Genomic DNA, 23,310 nt, shown 5'->3' on the forward strand with positions numbered 1-23,310 from the left:
GTTCATAGTCATGGATGGCATGCTTGGTGAAATAGCTGTTGAATACTCAACTAATTTTACCTCGCTGAAAAAATTTAAACGTATTCATATAGGAGTTGTGCCCAGTTGTTCACACGCGTTTCTGCTCTCTTATTGGCTAGAATGGTCCCATTTGATCCTCCTCCCGCCTGCCCTCTATCTTTGAGGTCATGTATTTCCATTGGTAGAGTGGTCACTCGACTATCTTGTCGATATAATAGATAATCTTTGGCCATGTCGCAAAGTGACAACGACTGTCGGAAATACTAAACGTTTGGTGTTGAAAAAGTCGGAACAGAATCTATTGTGGTAATGTTGGAGAGGAGTGAGCAATCTGTCTACACAGACGGGAGAATAGAATACTGTGCGTACGCGGACCAACACTCGGAAACCGGATAAATATGGATACTAATGCACATCACAGATATTATTACATTTTGTGAAAAAGGACCGCGGCGGCCAATCTGAAAGATCCGGTAGACGAAGAGTTAAGAGCCAAAATTCACAACTGTTTATTTCACTAGCTAGCAGGCTAGCTGGCTTGTTTCAATGCGAGTCTGGAATGGGAAGCTTGTGCGAGATTCACTCAGTAGCGATTTATATCGTGCACGGAATGAACATCTTCTTTCTACTGTTATCGCTGGTGATGCAAAGTAACTGATCTCCGCGGAGATAGTAGCTGCAACTTTAAAAGAAGAATGATACAGACAAACTGATCCACCGCTCAGAGTGAACAAGAAGTCGTACAGGTTTGTTTCGCAGTTTTTACAATCTTTTTAAAAACAATACCTTTCCAAATCAACAGCAGAGTAGACTTTAAAAAGTTTCCCAGTGACATTTGACAGTAGACTGTCTGTTGCGCGAACAATAACTTCCATAGTAAACGTTATTCAGTGTCCTTATCCAGAAGTTTAGTAACTAAATCATCCAAAGGTCTTCCAATAATTAGCCCAATTTGCTATTAGGGAAAACATAGTTATAACTTACTCAATTATCCTGTAGCCTAATGTAATATAGTAGTCAAAGACGTCTACTGTTGATACCGTGTCGTTGCAACTTCAACGTTAACGTTGTCTAATGGTGTCGGAATACACAGGTTTGGTTTGCTCCTGGCAGAACTGTCTGCTTGGCGAAGGAAATGTCTGTGCTTCCCTAAAGACCTCGGCTTGAACAATAAAAATAAATAAAAAAAGCGGCTATATTACTGTTAGTCCCTCTTGAGATACCGTAGCAACAACATAGCAGTATACACTAAATTAAAATAGTCGAAATTAATCTAAGATAAATCAAGAAATCTGTAATACATTTTTATCTGTAAGGTCTTAGCCGCACACTTTTACATGTAAGATGTTTGTTGCCGTATTTCTCAAGTGAAAAATGTGCAGGAGAACTAGTCATCTCTCATAACTAGTGCTAACCGCACACATTGCACGGTTCCTCTAGAGATAAATCAGATCAAGCCCAAAATGTGCAATGGAGTAGGGAGTTGTAACTAGTTTCCATTCTACGTAGTTTAGTGCAGGAAAAGTGGTAATTTGCCTAATTTATCATAACCATTACAGATAACAAATCCTAATTGCTAAATTGCCTCATATTCAGTCAATAAAATACAATTGACATTTAATTTATTGAAACCATAATATCAACTGGTTATATTAAATCCTGGAACACAAGTCATATCAACTGGTTATAGTGTATCCTGGAACACAAGTAATATCAACTGGTTATAGTATATAATGGAACACAAGTAATATCAACTGGTTATAGTATATCCTGGAACACAAGTCATATCAACTGGTTATAGTATATCCTGGAACACAAGTAATATCAACTGGTTATAGTATTTCCTGGAACACAAGTAATATCAACTGGTTATAGTATTTCCTGGAACACAAGTCATATCAACTGGTTATAGTGTATCCTGGAACACAAGTCATATCAACTGGTTATAGTATTTCCTGGAACACAAGTCATATCAACTGGTTATATTAAATCCTGGAACACAAGTCATATCAACTGGTTATAGTGTATCCTGGAACACAAGTAATATCAACTGGTTATAGTATATCCTGGAACACAAGTCATATCAACTGGTTATAGTATATCCTGGAACACAAGTAATATCAACTGGTTATAGTATTTCCTGGAACACAAGTAATATCAACTGGTTATAGTATTTCCTGGAACACAAGTCATATCAACTGGTTATAGTGTATCCTGGAACACAAGTCATATCAACTGGTTATAGTATTTCCTGGAACACAAGTCATATCAACTGGTTATATTAAATCCTGGAACACAAGTCATATCAACTGGTTATAGTGTATCCTGGAACACAAGTCATATCAACTGGTTATAGTATATAATGGAACACAAGTAATATCAACTGGTTATAGTATTTCCTGGAACACAAGTCATATCATCTGGTTATAGTATATAATGGAACACAAGTAATATCAACTGGTTATAGTATATCCTGGAACACAAGTAATATCAACTGGTTATAGTATTTCCTGGAACACAAGTAATATCAACTGGTTATAGTATTTCCTGGAACACAAGTAATATCAACTGGTTATAGTATATCCTGGAACACAAGTCATATCAACTGGTTATAGTATTTCCTGGAACACAAGTCATATCAACTGGTTATAGTATATAATGGAACACAAGTAATATCAACTGGTTATAGTATTTCCTGGAACACAAGTAATATCAACTGGTTATAGTATTTCCTGGAACACAAGTAATATCAACTGGTTATAGTATATCCTGGAACACAAGTCATATCAACAGGTTATATTATATAATGGAACAGAACGTTCATAAAGGCAGTAACCTCAGCAGTGACGCGCTTGCAGGTAGAAGCCTGTGGCTGTGCAACGGCATAGTCTTGTTTTGTTCATTTAGCAGACAAGACGCTTATTTCTCAAGCCCTTATTACAGTCAATACACCTATTTTATAGTAAAAACATGATGTAGTGTAACAGAATATAATATTTTTCCAAATGAAAAAAGTTGCCAGTGAGAATTGATGGATGTGTTGCATTTTTAGAACAGTTATTATCAGTGATAACTGTACTTAGTTTGGCACGTTGAAATACTTTTTTTTTTTTTTTTTTTTTCAGGGTTACAAACCAAAAATCTGTATTTCCGATATAGGCTTACAGACGTTAGATTTAGTTTATTCTTCCTGTTCTTTGGAGTTTTTCCAAACGGAATAAAAATTCTACATTGAACACTGCATGGGGATGAATTAAGGCCAAGACATCTGTTTAGTGAGTAGGCCTAGGCTTCATGATTCTGATAAATACGCTCTTTATCAAACTAATGTTTTTGCGTATTTTCAATGTGGACCCTGTCTATGTTTAGGGGGGTTATAACCTTGGCTAACCAGTTCTAAATGCCACTAGCAGTTTGAAAAGTAGCCTAAGCTGAAAATAGACTTGGTGCAGTCATTCCAAAACTGCAGCACGTTGTTGGACCGCGTATTTCCCTACATCAATCAACCAGTCCATTTTGAATTTGTGATAAAAAAAAAAAAACTGTCATTATTTGGCAAGGAATGTCACTTGTGTATCTCATCAGTTAGAGGCCCACTGTTTTTTAATAGCCATTTATTTCTGTAGGCCTAACGGGAGCTTGTGTGCAAACTCAGCACGGGTGTGTAGAGGTAGTGGTCGGAACGCAATTGAGTGAGACACTGAGGGGAAAGGGAATTTAGGAAAGAAGAACTGTGTGATGTTTGCCTTGGTTTCGTATTTGTTGTGCCCCGCGAATGCACATGTACAAATGGAACACTAGAGTCGAAGCAAATCAACGTCGTCAAGACATTTTTTGGAACAAACTACAAAGCACATTCCACCAAGTAGTTGTGCAGTATCTGACTCTTAAAAAAAAAAAAAAATGTATTTTGTATCTCTGGTTAAAGATGGAGTTTAGACACATACCCATCCCTACCTACTAGGAGTAGTACTGTTGACCAATCACCAACAAAAGGGGCGTAGACTTTGAATTTTTCTTGGCACAGACAGCCCGACAAAAAACAACTTCAGAACACCAAAATGAACAAAAACGTAGCAAAAAGGTTTTCAGAATACATGCCCAAACGGTTTCGACTGGGAAGCTTGCGACAGGCTCCCATTTGAAGAAACAGCGGCGCTTGTAAGGCAAGAAGGAACAGACAGCCTCACAAATTGGTTTAGAATTTTCTTGGCACAGTTTTCAGACGCTTAGAGCAACGTAACAGGATTCCACAGAGCCGACCTCGAATTTGATTGCAGATGAGCTTTGTATTAATCTCTTAAGTGTGTCTGTGTGTGTGTGTTTTCGTGCGTACATGTGGGCACCAATCAGACAGAAAATCTCACTTTGAAAATCAGACTGAAAATCTTGATCTGAAAAAATAACTGCAATTACCAATATCAACATAAGGGCATGTTTACCAATGATGATTTCTGTAATCACCTTCTAGATCAAATGAATAAGTAAGTGCAAACTTCTGTCTGATTTGGAAATAGGAAGGAAGAGGAACGTTGTTTGTTGTGCTTATTACATTCATCTGTATTGGGAGTATTTCATAATAAACCTTTAAAGATTTGTCTTAACAGCTCAGTGAATAGAGAACTAACTATAAATCTTCCATAACAGGGTAGGAAACTAAGAGAGAGCTTTTTGTGTTGCTGGTTTGACCGGCCAGTCAACTATAAAAGTACGCTGATGTTTTCAGCCAAGTCTGGTTCTGCCTGATTCATTCTGCTGTGTTCCTCGCACTCCCTCCCTCTCGCCCCGTCTCTCTCTCCCTCTCGCCCCGTCTCTCTCTCTCTCCCTCTCGCCCCGTCTCTCTCTCCCTCTCGCCCCGTCTCTCTCTCTCTCTCCCTCTCGTCCCGTCTCTCTCTCTCTCTCTCTCCCTCTCGCCCCGTCTCTCTCTCTCTCCTCTCGCCCCGTCTCTCTCTCTCTCCCTCTCGCCCCGTCTCTCTCTCTCTCCCTCTCGCCCCGTCTCTCTCTCTCTCCCTCTCGCCCCGTCTCTCTCTCTCTCCCTCTCGCCCCGTCTCTCTCTCTCTCCCTCTCGCCCCGTCTCTCTCTCTCTCCCTCTCGCCCCGTCTCTCTCTCTCTCCCTCTCGCCCCGTCTCTCTCTCTCTCCCTCTCGCCCCGTCTCTCTCTCTCTCCCTCTCGCCCCGTCTCTCTCTCTCTCTCTCTCTCGCCCCCGTCTCTCTCTCTCTCCCTCTCGCCCCGTCTCTCTCTCTCTCCCTCTCTCGCCCCGTCTCTCTCTCTCTCTCCCTCTCGCCCCGTCTCTCTCTCCTCTCCCTTCGCCCCGTCTCTCTCTCTCCCTCTCGCCCCGTCTCTCTCTCCCTCTCTCGCCCGTCTCTCTCCCTCTCGCCCCGTCTCTCTCTCCCTCTCGCCCCGTCTCTCTCTCCCTCTCGCCCCGTCTCTCTCTCCCTCTCGCCCCGTCTCTCTCTCCCTCTCGCCCCGTCTCTCTCTCCCTCTCGCCCCGTCTCTCTCTCTCTCCCTCTCGCCCCGTCTCTCTCTCTCCCTCTCGCCCTCTCCCTCTCTCTCCTCTCTCTCTCTCTCTCTCTCCCTCTCGCCCGTCTCTCTCTCCCTCTCGCCCTGTCTCTCTCTCTCTCTCTCTCTCTCTCTCTCTCTCTCTCTCCCTCTCGCCCCGTCTCTCTCTCTCTCCCTCTCGCCCCGTCTCTCTCTCTCTCCCTCTCGCCCCGTCTCTCTCTCTCTCCCTCTCGCCCCGTCTCTCTCTCTCTCCCTCTCGCCCCGTCTCTCTCTCTCTCCCTCTCGCCCCGTGTCTCTCTCTTCTCTCCCTCTCGCCCCGTGTCTCTCTCTCTCTCCCTCTCGCCCCGTCTCTCTCTCTCCCTCTCGCCCCGTCTCTCTCTCTCTCCCTCTCGCCCCGTCTCTCTCTCTCTCCCTCTCGCCCCGTCTCTCTCTCTCTCCCTCTCGCCCCGTCTCTCTCTCTCTCTCCCTCTCGCCCCGTCTCTCTCTCCCTCTCGCCCAGTCTCTCTCTCCCTCTCGCCCCGTCTCTCTCTCCCTCTCGCCCCGTCTCTCTCTCCCTCTCGCCCCGTCTCTCTCTCCCTCTCGCCCGTCTCTCTCTCCCTCTCGCCCCGTCTCTCTCTCCTCTCGCCCCGTCTCTCTCTCCCTCTCGCCCCGTCTCTCTCTCCCTCTCGCCCCGTCTCTCTCTCCCTCTCGCCCCGTCTCTCTCTCTCCCTCTCGCCCTCTCCCTCTCTCTCTCTCTCTCTCTCTCTCTCTCCCTCTCGCTCTCTCTCTCCCTCTCGCCCCGTCTCTCTCTCTCCCTCTCGCCCTGTCTCTCTCTCTCTCTCTCGCCCTGTCTCTCTCTCTCTCTCCCTCTCGCCCCGTCTCTCTCTCTCTCCCTCTCGCCCCGTCTCTCTCTCTCTCCCTCTCGCCCCGTCTCTCTCTCTCTCCCTCTCGCCCCCGTCTCTCTCTCCCTCTCGCCCCGTCTCTCTCTCTCTCGCCCCGTCTCTCTCTCTCGCCCCCCCCCTCTCTCTCTCGCCCCCTCTCTCTCTCGTCTCTCTCTCTCGCCCCCTCTCTCTCTCGTCTCTCTCTCGCCCCGTCTCTCTCTCTCTCTCTCTCCGTCTCTCTCTCGTCTCTCTCTCTCTCTCTCTCGCCCCGTCTCTCTCTCTCTCTCCTCGCCCCGTCTCTCTCTCTCTCTCTCGCCCCGTCTCTCTCTCTCTCTCTCTCGCCCCGTCTCTCTCTCTCTCTCTCTCGCCCGTCTCTCTCTCTCTCTCTCTCGCCCCGTCTCTCTCTCTCTCTCTCTCGCCCCGTCTCTCTCTCTCTCTCTCTCGCCCCGTCTCTCTCTCTCTCTCTCTCGCCCCGTCTCCCCCTCTCTCCTCTCTCTCGCCCCGTCTCTCTCTCTCTCTCGCCCCGTCTCTCTCTCTCTCGCCCCGTCTCTCTCTCTCTCGCCCCGTGTCTCTCTCTCTCTCTCGCCCCGTGTCTCTCTCTCTCTCTCGCCCCGTCTCTCTCTCTCTCTCTCTCGCCCCCTCTCTCTCTCCCCCTCTCTCTCTCACCCCGTCTCTCTCTCTCTCTCGTCTCTCTCTCTCTCTCGTCTCTCGCCCCGTCTCTCTCTCTCTCTCGCCCCGTCTCTCTCTCTCCGTCTCTCTCTCTCTCTCTCCGTCTCTCTCTCTCTCTCGCCCCGTCTCTCTCTCTCGCCCCGTGTCTCTCTCTCTCTCTCGCCCCGTGTCTCTCTCGCCCCGTCTCTCTCTCTCTCTCTCCCGTCTCTCTCTCGCCCCGTCTCTCTCTCTCTCGCCCCGTCTCTCTCTCTCTCTCGCCCCGTCTCTCTCTCTCTCTCGCCCCGTCTCTCTCTCTCTCTCGCCCCCTCTCTCTCTCTCTCGCCCCGTCTCTCTCTCTCTCGCCCCGTCTCTCTCTCTTTCTCTCGCCCCCTCTCTCTTTCTCTCGCCCCCTCTCTCTTTCTCTCGCCCTCTCTCTCTCTCTCGCCCCCTCTCTCTGTCTCTCTCTCTCTCAATTCAATTCAAATGGCTTTATTGGCATGGGAAATGTATGTTTACATTGCCAAAGCAAATGGAATAGACCGTAAACAAAAGGGAAATAAACATTAAAGAACACTCAACCCTCCCTCCCTCCCTCCCTTCCTACATCTCAGAATATGTTTTCCCGCTGGAAGAGTTCTGTTCCATGGTACAGAGAGATTAAAATGCATAAGACGCAGCCTAAGTAATGTACTACCTGGGGAATTCATGTTGTTAATCTTCCAAGAATAAGTTAATTCCCTAATTAGGCTATAGTGTATTAATGAAAGGTCCATAATACTGTCTGTCAGACGCATGTTTTAATCAGCAGATGCAGTTTATCTGTAATGACAGATTGACTACCAGTCAGACGTCAGTATTAAGCTACACAGGCAGGTCGTCTAAGGGCTATATGACAAATTGGCTTGGGGTACTGATATTCATCTAGCCGTTCTAGTACAAACTAAAACAATGACCCTTCATCTGCAGACATTTACAACTGTTGACGTATTCAAATCAACAGCCTAACACTGTATCGGCAAATATATGAGTTCAGGGTCCCCAGTGAGCACCATCCGACGTTTGATCACTGGGCCAACGTTCAAAATACGTAATTTTGATCACTGGGCCAACGTTTAAAATACGTAATTTTGGTAACTGGGCCAACGTTTAAAATACTTCATTTTGGGAACTGGGCCAACGTTTAAAATACGTAATTTTGATCACTGGGCCAACGTTTAAAATACGTAATTTTGTTAACTGGGCCAACGTTTAAAATACTTAATTTTGGTAACTGGGCCAACGTTTAAAATACGTAATTTTGGTAACTGGACCAACGTTTAAAATAGGTAATTTTGGTAACTGGGCCAACGTTTAAAATACGTAATTTTGGTAACTGGACCAACGTTTAAAATAGGTAATTTTGGTAACTGGACCAACGTTTAAAATACGTAATTTTGATCACTGGGCCAACGTTTAAAATAGGTAATTTTGGTAACTGGACCCTCTATCATCCCAAACAGTTTAAAGCAGCAGATGCCTTGATGGCTACATGGCTACATTGATGTTCTCATTAAATCTGCTGTTATTTGGGTTCAAGCGGGAGACAAATGGAACCTTGTTTGTTAGGGGACATTGCTAATTGGTGGACTCAATTTTCCATTCAAATACATTTTTGTCACATGCACCGAATACAACAGTGAAATGCTTACTTACAAGCCCTTAACCAACAATGCAGTTTTAAGAAAAACTTAAAGGGGGACAATGCAAATAGTCCAGATAGCCATTTGATTAGCTGTTCCGGAGTCTTATGGCTTGGGGGTAGAAGCTGTTAAGGAGCCTTTTGGACCTAGACTTGGCGCTCCGGTACTGCTTGCCGTGCGGTAGCAGAGAGAACAGTCTATGACTAGGGTGGCTGGAGTCTTTGACAATTTTGAGGGCCTTCCTCTGACACCGCCTGGTATAGAGGTCCTGGATGGCAGGAAGCTTGGCCCCAGTGATATACTGGGCCGTACGGACTACCCTCTGTAGTGCCTTGCGGTCGGAGGCCGAGCAGTTGCCATACCAGGCAGTGATGCAACCAGTCAGGATGCTCTTGATTGTGCAGCTGTATAACATTTTGAGGATCTGAGGACCCATGCCAAATCTTTTCAGTCTCCTGAGGGGGAATAGGCTTTGTCGTGCCCTCTTCACGACTGTCTTGGTGTGTTTGGACCATGATAGTTTGTTGGTGATGTGGACACCAAGTATCTCTCAACCTGCTCCACTACAGCCCCGTCAATGATAATGGGGGCGTGCTCGGTCCTCTTTTTCCTGTAGTCCACAATCATCTCCTTTGTCTTGATAACGTTGAGGGAGAGGTTGTTATCCTGGCACCACATCGTTGTCGGTGATCAGGCCTACCACTGTTGTGTCGTCTGCAAACGTAATGATGGTGTTGGAGTTGTGCCTGGCCATGAAGTCATGAGTGAACAGGGAGTACAGGAGGGGACTGAGCACGCACCCCTGAGGGGCCCCGTGTTGAGGATCAGAGTGGCAGATGTGTTGTTACCTACCCTTACCACCTGGGGGCGGCCCGTTGGGAAGTCCTGGATCCAGTTGCAGAGGGAGGTGTTTAGTCCCAGGGTCCTTAGCTTAGTGATGATCTTTGAGGGCACTATGGTGTTGAATGCTGAGCTGTAGTCAATGAACAGCATTCTCACGTAGGTGTTCCTTTTTGTCCAGGTGTGAAAGGGCAGTGTGGAGTGCAATAGAGATTGCTTCAGCTGTGGATCTGTTGGGGCAGTATGCAAATTGGAGTGGGTCTACAAATTCTGGGATAATGGTGTTGATGTGAGCCTTTCATTAGTGTTTCTGTCTCCTCCTCCCATCCATCAGTGTTCGAGGCTAGCTGGAGGAGCGGACTGAGGGTTCTCTCTCGATCTGTCTGTGCTGTGGATGATTTTTGTGATTTAACATTATTGACTCCCCAAGTCGATAACATTGGCAACTGTAGTTCTCCATTCCAGCTCTCGCAGCACAATGTGATTTGAAGAGAGGCAGAGGGACCCTTATGGATGGGGGAAAAATCCATAGTTACATATCGCAATATAACTTCTTGCTTTTGATGATATTATATTGATATTTGACTTCAAGTATCGATCTGTAAAGCTTGGCACGCCTGTATTTGGGGAGTTTCTCCCATTCTTCTCTGCAGATCGTCTTTCCCTCATCAATCTACACACTACCCCATAAAGACGAAGCAAAAACGGTTTATTATACATTTTTGGAAATGTATTAAACATTGAAAACTGAAATATCACATTTACATAAGCATTCTTCTGGGTAGCTTGATGAGGAAAAAAAGAAGAAATTTAATCAATTTTAGAATAAGTAACAAAATGTGGAAAAAGTCAAGGGGTCTGAATACGTTCCGAATGCACTGTTTTATTTATTATTTTGGCTACTGTAAGTAGCACTAGTCCTTTCATTTTCATCTTTTATCTTGTTCTCATCTTTTTAAATAGTGAGCCAACATGTTTTCAGTACTTTTATCAAAACTAGTTTTCTCATGCTCTCTTTGCAGCAGACATATGTTGAGCAATATTTTTGGAACATTAAATCGCAGCACATACAGTGCAATTGGAAAGTAGTCAGACCCCTTGACTTTTTCCACAGTTTGTTACGTTACAGCCTTATTCTAAAACAGATTAAATTAATGCTCTTCCTAATCAGTCTACACACAATAACCCATAATGACAAACCAAAAAGTCTATTTAAGGTCCCACAGTTGGCAGTGCATGTCGGAGCAAAAACCAAGCCATGAGGTCGAAGGAATTGTCCATAGAGCTCCGAGACAGGATTGTGTCGAGGCACAGATCTGGAGAATGGTACCAAAACATTTCTTCAGCATTGAAGGTCCCCTAGAACACAGTGGTCTCCATCAGACTTAAATGGAAGAAGTTTAGAACCACCAAGACTCTTCCTAGAGCTGGCCGCCCGTCCAAACTGAGTGATCAGGGAAGAAGGGCATTTGTTCAGGGAGGTGACCAAGAAACCGATGGTCACTCTGACAGAGTTCCTCTGTGGAGATGGGTAAACCTTCCAGAAGGACAACCATCTCTGCAGCACTCCACCAATCAGGTCTTTACGGTGGAGTGGCCAGACGAAAGCCACTCCTCAGTAAAAGGCACATGACAGCCCGCTTGGAGTTTGCCAAAAGGCACCTAAAGGACTCTCAGACCATGAGAAACAAGATTATCTGGTCTGATGAAACCAAGATTGAAAGATGAACGTACAAAGAGATCCTTGACGAAACATCTGTCTTTCTCCATCTCCCTTTCTCCATCTCCCTTTCTCCATCTCCCTTTCTCCATCTCCCTTTCTCCATCTGTCAGCTTTTAGGCCTACTAGTCTACACTCTCCTTTCTCTTTCTGTCTTCATTCAACTCTTGCACTTTAATTCTACTCTATTCTCTCTCTCTCTTTCTTTCTCTCTCTAGTACCGTACCAATGGAATTAATCAAGCATGTTTCCCTTCTGCCCTGGTTCGATGATATAATGATGAGGTTTAGCCTCAGGTGGTGACTGACAGACTGTGAGAGGGAAACGGTTAGCGAAGGGAGGAGTAGCCATACATGCTGTTATCTGATCATGTGGTCCTACACAAGCAGAGCCTCTTCATTCACACAGCCCTTTCACTTCTCTCTATTCAGGTCAAACTGTCTAACTTAAAAGATTGGTTTCTTTAGACAGGAAGTCATTTTGCACCTATTCTCTCCTCCTCTTCTTTCATCGTTGTTACCCTTTTGTCATTCTGTTTAAAGCCATCGTGACATGTTGCCCCCTCTGTTCTTCTGGTGTCTTGTCTGGTGTCTTGTCTGTCTCGGTAATAAGCCGTTTTGTGTCTCCTAACATCCGCCAAACTCTCTGACTCAAACTCTCTCTCTCTGAACACTCGACTCATCTTCCCCTCCCTGTATGAGGAGTCGGCCTCTACTTTGATTCCGGTTCTTTCTCTCCTGCTTTGCGTTGTCAGCATTCATTCATTCATTCATTCAGCAGCACCGTACATACTTCAGTGTGCTCTGAAACTGTTCTTCTTTTTTGGCCGCAGTTCTGTTAAGAGGTAATTTGGCACTCGCTCCAAACAGTGTTTCCTTGATGGTGTATACCAATGTAAATCCCGGTAGCAGATTAAGGGCCCTATCAGATATGTATGTAGTTGGTTGTAAAAGTTATACTAACTAACATGGGGGTTCTAACTTAAACAATTATTTTGTTAGTTTACAATTGTACAATTTTATGCTCCCCCACATATAAAAGCCACGAAGACTGCCGGAAAAGGCCTGCACGCAAGATCGTAATTTTTGATGACTCACACGGTGAGCCTACTGTACGTGGTAAGCTGGTGCGCACAAAGTTGTACTTAACATTTTAGGATGGAAAATGGCTGTGAGGATTTCTCTACAATATTCACAACACATTGACACAGTTACAATCGTAATAGAATACAAATCTAATTTTCATTAATTACATGTGTAAAAACCTATTTGAGTGAACATTATCAAGCAAGCAGCAGATGAAACGGAAAGTGAATTCTCTACTCCCTCTCTCCCCGGTTTTAGCTCCCTGTCTAGCTGGCTAGGTTTGGGATATTGACTATCCCATACCAGTGACAAACTTGGCTAGCAATGTTATCGACATATGGCAGTACACAAACAAAATCTAGCTCATCTATTTTGCCAGCTTGAAAGAAACAGCCACAAATTAATTCAGAAACGGAGGAAGAGGATAGCTAGCTATAGCAAGCTAACGTTAGCTGATGCCAACATGTTAGATGATGCCTGTGAGAACATTGATTCTAAGATCAAAAAATACACTTTCCCATTTGAGCAAAAAGCCACAATCCTCCCCTCTAAAGAGAACCTGACTCTTTATTTCTGAAATGCCAACAGATCCACAATCTAATACAGTCGCATTTTGGTTTAGCCTGCCCATCCACACACACAAACACAGTTTCGGCCCCAGCCACAGGACTCTATACAGAAACATTGACCTCTGTCGTGACCAAAACGACTATTGGCCCATAGGCTTGTGCTATCTCTAGTACATGTGTCAAACTCATACCACGGTCTTCGGGGTTTTCTCTCCTGTACTTGATTGATTGAATTAAGGTCACTAACCTGGTTGTCTAGGTCTTAATTGAAACTAAAAACTAAAAACCTGCAGACACTAGGCCCTCAATGGAATGAGTTTCTCTGCTATAGTATGATAGCACCAGCAGTTAGCTACCAGAAGCTAGCTGTTAATTAGGATGCTTTAGCGTTAATCAGTGTTATTTAGATGGGAGACGTGAGCTAAATGCGGTAGCGCTATAGCTAGTTAGCGATTAGCTCTTTAACTGGTGAAGCCCTGATTTTGCTCTCTCTGCTGCTGCAGGTCGTGTTACATTATAACCACGTTGTTGGTAGGGGACAGCATCCACTTTGAAAAGCAATATTTTGCCGAAACCCTCCTTCGATTGTTGATAGCCATGGAAGTTCTCAATGATGAAATATGCGCCCGCCTCATTCGCACAAATGTATCCCACTTTTTACAAAGTGTTTCATTTGCGTGGCCAAGTGTTGCTACACCCTGCTACCATGTAAAGCCCATCTTGATGAATAAAAATACAATTGCTAGCTATCCTAGCTATCTAGCTCCATACTACTAACCCACAAGTGTTATTCCCCCCTCACATAAAAATAAAATAAAAATAATTCATGAGTATATGAAGGGTGAGCATGGATTATTTTTGTTCCCCTCACTGTGTGACACTGACTGCGGGCGTTGTGGGATTATTTTCTGAAGTTAGAGCTGATTTCGGGAACCTCAAACTCAAACAATATTACTGTATTAAAAAGATACATTGAAGAGTTTAATTTAGGAATGTTTTCTTTGGGTGTTCTAAATTCCTATTTTATGGAGTAATTAGGGTTGTGCCATTTTTTTCACCTAGTCGGCTCGGGGATTAGAACCAGCGACCTTTCGGTTACTGGCACAACGCTCTTAACCACTAAACTACCTGCCGCCCCGTATCATCAATCTATCTACACACAATACCCCATAACGACAAAGCAAAAACAGGTTTTTAGAAGTGTTTGCAAATGTAATAAAAAATTAACTGAAATATCACATTTAAGTATTCAGACCTTTTACTCAGTACATTGTTGAAGCACCTTTGGTAGTGATTACAGCCTTGAGTCTTCTTGGGTATGATGCTACAAGCTTGACACACCTGTATTTGGGGAGTTTCTCCCATTCTTCTCTGCAGATCCTCTTAAGCTCTGTCAGGTTGGATGGGGAGCGTTGCTGCACGCCTATTTCAGTTCTCTCCAGAGATGTTCGATCGGGTTTAAGTCCGGGCTCTGGCTGGGCCACTCAAGGACATTCAGAGACTTGTCCTGAAGCCACTCCTGTGTTGTCTTGGCTGTGTGCTTAGGGTCGCTGTCCTGTTGGAAGGTGAACCTTTGTCCCAGTCTGAGGTCTTCGGTGCTCTGGAGCAGGTTTTCATCAAGGATCTGTCTGTACTTTGCTCTGTTCATCTTTGCCTCGATCCTGACTAGTCTCCCAGTCCCTGCCGCTGAAAAACATCCCCACAGCATGATGTTGCTGCCACCACCATGCTTCACTGTTTCCTTCAGATGTGAAGCTTAGCATTCAGGCCAAAGAGTTCAATCTTGGTTTCATCAGACCAGAGAATCTTGTTTCTCATGGTCTGAGAGTCTTTAGGTTCCTTTTGGCAAACTCCAAGCGGGCTGTCTTGTGCCTTTTACTGAGGAGTGGCTTCCGTCTGGCCACACTACCATAAAGGCCTGATTGGTGGAGTGCTGCAAAGAGGGTTGTCCTTCTGGAAGGTTATCCAATCTCCACAGAGGAACTCTGGAGCTCTGTCAGAGTGACCATCAGATTCTTGGTCACCTCCCTGACCAAGGCCCTTCTCCCCCGATTGGTCAGTTTGGCCAGGCAGCCAGCTCTGAGTGTGCCCCATAAATAAGATGTACTTGTTGTTGTCGGCCAATCAGAGCAGCACTACATTCAGAGGCTCCATGTGTAGCAAGTGAAGTGAGAGATTTCAAATCAATACAAAAAGGAATTACAATTACAGAATTAAGGTGGTTAAATGAGAAGGAGTAGGCTACAAGGATCAACCAACAGGTAGGCTGTTGTTTCATATGAATTTTGTTTTTGTAGACAAGGACGGGAAGCTCAGCAAAATATCCTCAATTAGGCTTGTTACTTTAGCTAGCTAGCTTAGCCTTGTTACTTTAGCTAGCTAGCTTAGCCTTGTTACTTTAGCTAGCGAGCTTAGCCTTGTTACTTTAGCTAGCTAGCTTAGCCTTGTTACTTTAGCTAGCTAGCTAACTTAGCCTTGTAATTTTTTTTTTTGTTACATTATCTAGCTAGCTGGCTAATTTAGCTGGCTACTGTAGCTAGCTGCTCAATTAGCCTTTCTAGCACACTGTGTCAGACATACCTGCTCCTCTCGCGCCCCTCCCTAACCCGTCTGTGCTGAAACAAGTCCCCATTTGAAGTGGAACAGTAATGTTTTTTTAAAACATGCATTTTGACACTTCATATGTCAGAAAAAAAATCTATATTTTTAATAGTGAAATAATTTCTAATGCCCATCCCTACTCTGAGTTAAGTTATTTTTTATGTCACCTTTATTTAACCAGGTAAGCCAGTTGAGAACAAGTTCTCATTTACAACTGTGACCTGGCCAAGATAAAACAAAGCAGTGTGATAAAAACAACAACACAGAGTTACATATGGGGTAAAACATAACAAAGTAAAAAATACAACAGAAAATATACATATATATACAGTGTTCAAATGTTATGGAGGTAAGGCAATAAATAGGCCATAGTGCAAAATAATTACAATTAGTATTAACACTGGAATGATAGATGTGCAAATAGAGATACTGGGGTACAAATGAGCAAAATAAATAACAATATAGGGATGAGGTAGTTGGGTGGGCTAATTTCAGAATGGCTGTGTACAGGTGCAGTGATCGGTAAGGTGCTCTGACAACTGATGCTTAAAGTTAGTGAGGGAGATAAGTGTCTCCAGCTTCAGAGATTTTTGCAGTTCGTTCCAGTCATTGGCAGCAGAGAACTGGAAGGAATGGCGGCCAAAGGAGGTGTTGGCTTTGGCCAGTATACCTGCTGGAGCGCAGACTACGGGTGGGTGTTGCTATGGTGACCAATGAGCTAAGATAAGGCGGGGATTTGCCTAGAAGTGATTTATAGATGGCCTGGAGGCTTTGTTGCGAAATAGGAAGCTGATTTCTAGATTTAACTTTGGATTGGAGATGCTTAATGTGAGTCTGGAAGGAGAGTTTACAGTCTAACCAGACACCTAGGTATTTGTAGTTGTCCACATACTCTAGGTCAGACCCGTCGAGAGTGGTGATTCTAGTCGGGTGGGCGGGTGCCAGCAGCGTTCGATTGAAGAGCATGCATTTAGTTTTACTAGTGTTTAAGAGCAGTTGGAGGCTACTGAAGGAGTGTTGTATGGCATTGAAGCTTGTTTGGAGGTTTGTTAACAGTGTCCAATGAAGGGCCAGATGTATACAAAATGGTGTCGTCTGCGTAGAGGTGGATCTGAGCGTCACCAGCAGCAAGAGCGAGCGACATCATTGATATACACGGAGAAAAGAGTCGGCCCAAGAATTGAACCCTGTGGCACCCCCAGAGACTGCCATAGGTCCAGACAACAGGCCCTCCAATTGGACACATTGAACTCTATCTGAAAAGTAGTTGGTGAACCAGGCGAGGCAGTCATTTGAGAAACCAAGGCTATTTGCCAATAAGAATGTGGTGATTGACTGAGTCGAAAGCCTTGGCCAGGTCGATGAAGACGGCTGCACAGTACTGTCTATTATCGATTGCGGTTATAATATCGTTTAGGACCTTGATCGTGGCTGATGTGCACCCATGACCAGCTCGGTAACCGGATTGCATGGATTCGAAATGGTCGGTGATCTGTTTGTTAACTTGGCTTTCAACAATTTTCGAAAGGCAGGGCAGGATGGATATAGGTCTGTAACAGTTTGGATCTAGAGTGTCACCCCCTTTGAAGAGGGGGATGACCGCGGCAGCTTTCCAATCTCTGGGGATCTCAGATGTTACGAAAGAGAGGTTGAACAGGCTAGTAATAGGGGTTGCGACAATTTCGGCGGCTAGTTTTAGAAAGAAAGGGTCCAGATTGTCTAGCCCAGATTTGTAGGGGTCCATATCTTTCAGCTCTTTCAGAACATCAGCTGTCTGAATTTGTGTGAAGGAGAAGCGGGGGGGCATGGGCAAGTTGCAGCGGAGGGTGCAGAGCTGGTGGCCGGGGTAGTGGTAGCCAGGTGGAAAGCATGGCCAGCAGTAGCAAAATGCTTGTTGAAATTCTCGATTATTGTAGATTTATCGGTGGTGATAGTGTTTCCTAGCCTGTGTGCAGCTGGGAGGAGTTGCTCTTATTCTCCATGGACTTTAGTGTCCCAAAGATTCTTGGAGTTATTGCTACAGGATGCAAATTTCTGCTTGAAAAAGTTAGCCTTTGCTTTCCTAACGGCTTGTGTATATTGGTTCCTAACTTCCCTGGAAAGTTGCATATCGCGGGGGCTATTTGATGCTAATGCAGTACGCCACAGGATGTTTTTGTGCTGGTCAAGGGCAGTCAAGTCTGAGGAGAACCAGGGGCTATATCTGTTCTTAGTTCTGTATTTTTTGAATGGGGCATGTTTATTTAAGATTGAGAGGAAATTACTTTTAAAGAACAACCAGGCATCCTCTACTGACGGAATGAGGTTAATATCCATCCAGGATACCTGGGCCAGGTCAATTAGGAAGGCCTGCTCGCTAAAGTGTTTTAGGGAGCGTTTGACAGTGATGAGGGGTGGTCTTTTGACCGCGGACCCGTTACGGACGCAGGCAATAAGGCAGTGATCGCTGAGATCCTGGTCGAAGACAGCGGAGGTGTATTTAGAGGGTAAGTTAGTCAGGATGATATCTATGAGGGTACCCATGTTTACGGATTTAGGGTTGTACCTGGTAGGTTTGTTGATAATTTGTGTGAGATTGAGGGCATCTAGTTTAGATTGTAGGATGGCCGGGGTATTAAGCATATCCCAATTTAGGTCACCAAGCAGTACGAACTCGAAGGATAAATGGGTGACAATCAATTCACATATGGTGTCCAGGGCACAGTTGGGGGCTGAGGGGGGTCTGTAGCAAGCGGCAACAGTGAGAGACTTATTTCTGGAAAGGTGGGTTTTTAGAAGCTCAAACTGTTTGGGCACAGACCTGGATAGTATGATAGAGCTCTGCAGGCTATCTCTACAGTAGATTGCAACTCCACCCCCTTTGGCAGTTCTATCTAGACGGAAAATGTTATAGTTGGGGATGGAAATGTCAGAATTTTTGGTGGCCTTCCTAAGCCAGGATTCAGACACTGCTAGAACATCAGGGTTGGCGGAGTTTGCTAACGCAGTGAATATCTCAAACTTAGGGAGGAAGCTTCTGATGTTAACATGCAAGAAACCAAGGCTTTTATGGTTACAAAAGTAAACAAATGATAGCGCCTGGGGAGTAGGAGTGATACTGGGGGCTACTGGGCCTGGGTTAGCCTCTACATCACCAGAGGAACAGAGGAGGACTAGAATAAGGATACGGCTAAAGGCTTTAAGAACTGGTCTTCTAGTGCGTTGGGTACAGAGAATAAAGGGGGCAGATTTCCGGGCGTTGTAGAATATATTCAGGGCATTATGTACAGACAAGGATATGGAAGGATATGAGTACAGTGGAGGTAAGCCTAAGCGTTGGGTAACAATGAAAGAGAGAGCATCACTGGAGGCACCGATTGAGCTGGTCTCTGCGTGTATGGGGGGGTGGAACAAAGCAGCTATTTGAGGCAGTTTGAGAGGGACTTGGGGTTCTACAGTGAAATTGTATAATAAGAACTAACTGGAACAGCAATAGGCAAGGCATATTGACATGGGAGAGAGGCATAAAGCAATCACAGGTGTTATTAGAGAGAGCTAAGACAACAACTGGTAATGGTGATAAAGTTTGGGCTGAGGCTAAACAGAATAAACAGGACAGGGTACCGTGTAAAGGAACAGTCCAGCAGGCATCAGCTGTGCAGCTGAGTGATCATAAGGTCCAGTGAACAGCAATATGTGAGTCCGAGAGCAAGATTCAAAGAAGTCTGCAGAAAGAACGTGGTGTCGGCTATGACATGACACCTTGGATTTACACCCGGTAACGGAAGTGCGGTAATGGAATTTCATCATGGGTCCCTGATCTGTGCTATACAGCAATACATAATGATGGATAAGAATGTCGTGCTCTTCATGGTGAGAATAGGAACACAAAAGGTAGAAATGTACAATATCCTCCATTACATATTTGGGTATTCTACACACTGGCTATTATTTTAATAAGCACCCCCGCCCAAACGTCGACGTAACACAAGTTTGGACATCGCAGTACAGCACAGTAAACTACATTACATACCGTACTCAACTCTAGATTTCTTTACTGTACTGTTCTCTACTCTGCAGGCGTGCACAGCACTGTACTGAACTATGTTCTACTCAACCTTTTTACTTTACTACAGTGGGGAAAAAAAGTATTTAGTCAGCCACCAATTGTGCAAGTTCTCCCACTTAAAAAGATGAGAGAGGCCTGTAATTTTCATCATAGGTACACGTCAACTATGACAGACAAATTGAGGAAAGAAAATCCAGAAAATCACATTAAGATTTTTAATGAATTTATTTGCAAATTATGGTGGAAAAAAAGTATTTGGTCACCTACAAACAAGCAAGATTTCTGGCTCTCACAGACCTGTAACTTCTTCTTTAAGAGGCTCCTCTGTCCTCCACTCGTTACCTGTATTAATGGCACCTGTTTGAACTTCTTATCAGTATAAAAGACACCTGTCCACAACCTCAAACAGTCACACTCCAAACTCCACTATGGCCAAGACCAAAGAGCTGTCGTGGTCCTCTGTAGCTCAGCTGGTAGAGCACGGCGCTTGTAATGCCAAGGTAGTGGGTTCGATCCCCGGGACCACCCATACACAAAAATGTATGCACGCATGACTGTAAGTCGCTTTGGATAAAAGCGTCTGCTAAATGGCATATTATTTATTATTATTATTAGCTGTCAAAGGACACCAGAAACAAAATTGTAGACCTGCACCAGGCTGGGAAGACTGCATCTGCAATAGGTAAGCAGCTAGGTTTGAAGAAATCAACTGTGGGAGCAATTATTAGGAAATGGAAGACATACAAGACCACTGATAATCTCCCTCGATCTGGGGCTCCACGCAAGATCTCACCCCGTGGGGTCAAAATGATCACAAGAGCGGTGAGCAAAAATCCCAGAACCACACGGGGGGACCTAGTGAATGACCTGCAGAGAGCTGTGACCAAAGTAACAAAGCCTACCATCAGTAACACACTACGCCACCAGGGACTCAAATCCTGCAGTGCCAGACGTGTCCCCCTGCTTAAGCCAGTACATGTCCAGGCCCGTCTGAAGTTTGCTAGAATGCATTTGGATGATCCAGAAGAGGATTGGGAGAATGTCATATGGTCAGATGAAACCAAAATATAACTTTTTGGTAAAAACTCAACTCGTCGTGTTTGGAGGACAAAGAATGCTGAGTTGCATCCAAAGAATACCATACCTACTGTGAAGCATGGGGGTGGAAACATCATGCTTTGGGGCTGTTTTTCTGCAAAGGGACCAGGTCGACTGATCCGTGTAAAGGAAAGAATGAATGGGGCCATGTATCGTGAGATTTTGAGTGAAAACCTCCTTCCATCAGCAAGGGCATTGAAGATGAAACGTGGCTGGGTCTTTCAGCATGACAATGATCCCAAACACACCGCCCGGGCAACGAAGGAGTGGCTTCGTAAGAAGCATTTCAAGGTCCTGGAGTGGCCTAGCCAGTCTCCAGATCTCAACCCCATAGAAAATCTTTGGAGGGAGTTGAATGTCCATGTTGCCCAGCGACAGCCTCAAAACATCACTGCTCTAGAGGAGATCTGCATGGAGGAATGGGCCAAAATACCAGCAACAGTGTGTGAAAACCTTGTGAAGACTTACAGAAAACGTTTGACCTGTGTCAATGCCAACAAAGGGTATATAACAAAGTATTGAGAAACTTTTGTTATTGACCAAATACTTATTTTCCACCATAATTTGCAAATAAATTCATAAAAAATCCTACAATGTGATTTTCTGGATTTTTTTTCTCATTTTGTCTGTCATAGTTGACATGTACCTATGATGAAAATGACAGGCCTCTCTCATCTTTTTAAGTGGGAGAACTTGCACAATTGGTGGCTGACTAAATACTTTTTTCCCCACTGTATACTGCACTGGACTCTACTGTGCTGTCCAGACTTGTGAAACATAGACGTTGAAACTGTAGCAGGTGACCCAACGGTGGTTTGACGGCCTAGTTCCCAGACAGATTTTTCGGAAATTCTGTTACCAATTTGGTAACAGAGATTTTTTTGTGTTTCAATCACTTAATAATTAATAAACCAAATAGATGTCAGTAAAAACACGAACTAATTAGTAGGTCTACCTTTACTTGTTACTTCTATGAACTTTCATTAAACAGGCTGGTGGTGTAATGGTGTGGGGAATGTTTTCCTGGCACAAGTTAGGTCCCTTGATACCAATTGAGCAACGTTTTGAATGGCACACCTTGTAGAATCCATGCCCCGAAGAACTCTGGCTGTTCTGGAGGTAAAGGGGGGTCCGACCCGGTACTAGATGGGTGTACCTAATAAACTGGCCGGTGAATGTATTTTGCTAAATACGTCTTGACCTTTATCCTTTATCTGTGTGAGGCAGCCAGGTGGTTAAATGTCACAGTCAATTGTATTCAGGCTTTTAGGCTCAAACAGGCTTAATCCTTCTAAAGGTTAAGGGCCATGGATCAACTGGAGTCCATCACCAACCGCACGTTTCACATTAAACCTGTTTTTTATTTATTTATTTTTACACATTTTAATCATCTTCCTGTTAACAGAGAACAGATGAGGAGGGATTTCACAGATCAGGCCTGCAGCGTGTCATCTTAGTAATTAGTATCAAAGGTCAGGCTCATAATGAAGGTGATCCCCCACACCCAGGGCTGTGTTCAGTACCTTTTTGTTATGTTCTGGAATGTTCAATTGGTGTACCAGTTGTAAAACGGGGAGGGGTTGGGGGAACGCTGTCGACATGGGAACGCTGTCGGCATGGCCACTACCCATTTAAAAAAAAAAAAAAAAAAAAAACGGTCACTAATTGCTTCAATCCATACCCACCAAAAGTAAGCGAACCAAAAGTCTGTTCAAGAACGTACAATAATGTTTTGGGGAAACGTGTCGTTCAGTACAAATCGTTCCGCAAAGTAGCGAACGTTCAAGCGAACTGAACGCACCTTAGATCTCCCTCCTGATCTGGGCCTGCGTTTATGGCTAGATGGGATGCAGCTCTACTAACCTGCTACATTCATTCTACTAATCTGCTGCATAAATTCTGTGTTCACATGATCAATGGTACTTGAATAGAGATCATACCGGACAGGGGATGTTCAATTGTTCCTCTGCAGCAATTGACTCCTAACTCTCTCTGTATTAGAAGACAGTCAGGCAGCCAACCCTTTTGAGACTTCTTATCAACATTTGGTTTTTACCTCTTGTGGTCCTCCCTCTCTCGTTCTCTCTCGTACTCGTTCTCTCTCTCTCGTTCTCGCTCCCTCTCTCGTTCTCTCTCTCGCTCGTTCTCGCGCTCTCGTTCACACCAGTCTCAACGTCAACAGTGAAGAGGCGACTCCGGGATGCTTACCTTCTTGGCATTTGCAAAGAAAAAGCCATATCTCAGACTGCCCATTTTAATATTTTCTTTTTATTGGCCAGTCTGCCTAGAAGGTCAGCATCCCGGAGTCGCCTCTTCACTGTTGACGTTGAGACTGGTGTTTTGCGGGTACTATTTAATGAAGCTGCCAGTTGAGGACCTGTGAGGCACCTGTTTCTCAAACTAGACACTAATGTATTTGTCCTCTTGCTCAGTTGTGCACCGGGGCCTCCCACTCCTCTTTCTATTCTGGTTAGAGCCAGTTTGCGCTGTTCTGTGAAGGGAGTAGTACACAGCGTTGTACAAGATCTTCAGTTTCTTGGCAATTTCTCACGTGGAATAGCCTTCATTTCTCAGAACAAGAATAGACTGATGAGTTTCAGAAGAAAGTTATTTGTTTCTGGCCATTTTGAGCCTGTAATCGA

General features: G+C 44.7%; 1 protein-coding gene across 1 annotated transcript in view; it reads left to right on the plus strand.

Annotated features, from left to right (window-relative positions):
- The first annotated feature begins 312 nt into the window (after positions 1-312).
- LOC311116219 (divergent protein kinase domain 2A-like) overlaps positions 313-23,310 on the plus strand; it is a 37,678-nt gene continuing 14,680 nt past the window's right edge. The window contains exon 1 of the mRNA XM_084191337.1: positions 313-767. The gene's annotated coding sequence lies outside the window, so the exon portion shown is untranslated. The remainder of the gene's footprint in view (positions 768-23,310) is intronic.

The sequence above is a fragment of the Coregonus lavaretus genome (assembly GCF_964263955.1).
Source record: "Coregonus lavaretus genome assembly, contig: HAP1_SCAFFOLD_669, whole genome shotgun sequence".
Lineage (NCBI taxonomy): Eukaryota > Metazoa > Chordata > Actinopteri > Salmoniformes > Salmonidae > Coregonus > Coregonus lavaretus.